We start from the raw sequence: 1,557 nt of genomic DNA, 5'->3' as shown, positions 1-1,557 counted from the left end.
CGTAAACTCACGCACGCATACACATACACACAAAGCAAAAAAGAAAAAAATGAAATGAAAAAAAAAATAAGAAGACTTACCCTTGCTCTGAAAAAGCCGACGAACTCCTCCTGATGTTTCTTTCGATCATGTGATATAAAATATTCGTCAAGCAAACACATATTCTTCGTCGGTAGAAAGAGGTGAAGCACCATGGTATTTCCCAGACTTCTGCAAGCAAGCATTGAAGTTGTTGCTTGCTCTACCACTAACAAGCCCTTTAACTGGCAATCCGCTTAGCACTGTTCACTTGTTCCATTGTTCAGTTCTGGCAAGGAGTTGGGAAAGGGGGGGGGGGTAAATGAGAAAGAGAAAAGGGAGGGGGGGAGGGGAGGTCCGACACAGGTGGCTATCCACCATCTCTGATTCACGACAGGTGTGGACTTTGTGTGTGTGTGTGTGTGTGTGTGTGTGTGTGTGTGTGTGTGTGTGTGTGTGTGTGTGTGTGTGTGTGTGTGTGTGTGTGTGTGTGTGTGTGTGTGTGTAAGCCAGTGGGTGGGAGGGTGGATGCGTGAGGGTGAGGGTGTATGTTTGACTGCATGCGAGTATGTCTGTGAATGTGTGCAAGGGGGAGGGTGGAAGGGGGCAGGCACGAGGGGGCCCCTCCTCCCCCGGCGCGGCCACACATCGACCTCGGTGTGAAACCTTGGCTGACCAACTTTCACCTCCAGGAAGGCGTCCGCGGGATCTGTGTCGCGGTGCCCACGTGGCGTGCTATATTGAGGCGCTGGGCGCGGCACCGGCCCTGCTGCTGCTGGAGGAGGAGGAGGAGGAGGAGGAGGAGGAGGAGGAGGAGGAGGAGGAGGAGGAGGAGGAGGAGGAGGAGGAGGGCGAGGCACAGAGAGCGAGTGGTAGAAAGAGTGTGGGTGGCGGGAGGGTTGCAGTCTTCATAGTAGTTGTACTGAGGGTCGTACTCATCTCCTTTAGCAACCAGAGAGAGAGAGAGAGAGAGAGAGAGAGAGAGAGAGAGAGAGAGAGAGAGAGAGAGAGAGAGAGAGAGAGAGAGAGAGAGAGGGAGAGAGGGAGAGGGGGGGGGGCAAACTAAAGTGGTGCAGTGGGTGTGACCGTGTGGTGGCGAGAGGGTAGGCGGCTCCAGTGTCAGGTAGGGGTGGGGGTAGAGGGTAAGGAACGAAGCAGAGAGAGAGAGAGAGAGAGAGAGAGAGAGAGAGAGAGAGAGAGAGAGAGAGAGAGGGAGGGAGGGAGGGAGGGAGGGAGGGAGGGGGGGCAGGGAGACTAGATGTATGAGGTTCCGCTGTAGGTGTTGGTATTGGCGCCTGGCTTGCTGGTGGCGGAATCCTAGGGGAGTGCGGTTGCTGAGCGCAGATAGGCCTCCGCTCGCCGACTTCGCTGTTGCCGAGTGCCGCTGCCTCCCCCTCCCCCTCCCCGGCCCCCGCCTCCTCCCTTTTATCCGCTCCCGCTGCGTCCTCGCCGTCTGACGCCCGCCCAGCTGATGGCCGCCGCGCCCGCACGACCGCCGCGGTTCTCCCGTCTGCCGCGGCGACGAGACGGCGCTGGAGA

At 57.5% G+C, this 1,557-nt stretch overlaps 1 long non-coding RNA gene across 1 annotated transcript in view; it reads right to left on the bottom strand.

Annotated features, from left to right (window-relative positions):
* The window catches only part of LOC147471433 (uncharacterized), a 31,268-nt gene extending 30,203 nt beyond the window's left edge, over positions 1-1,065 (bottom strand). Inside the window, exon 1 of the long non-coding RNA XR_015191201.1 lies at positions 81-1,065. This is a non-coding gene — a long non-coding RNA (uncharacterized LOC147471433). The remainder of the gene's footprint in view (positions 1-80) is intronic.
* Positions 1,066-1,557: the final 492 nt, after the last annotated feature.

This window comes from Penaeus japonicus, unplaced genomic scaffold (assembly GCF_977035675.1).
Source record: "Penaeus japonicus unplaced genomic scaffold, GWHDUDI00000001_assembly GWHDUDI00000008, whole genome shotgun sequence".
Taxonomy (NCBI): domain Eukaryota; kingdom Metazoa; phylum Arthropoda; class Malacostraca; order Decapoda; family Penaeidae; genus Penaeus; species Penaeus japonicus.
The sequence above is the reverse complement of the archived record's forward strand: the minus strand, read 5'-3'. Positions and strand labels throughout refer to the sequence as shown.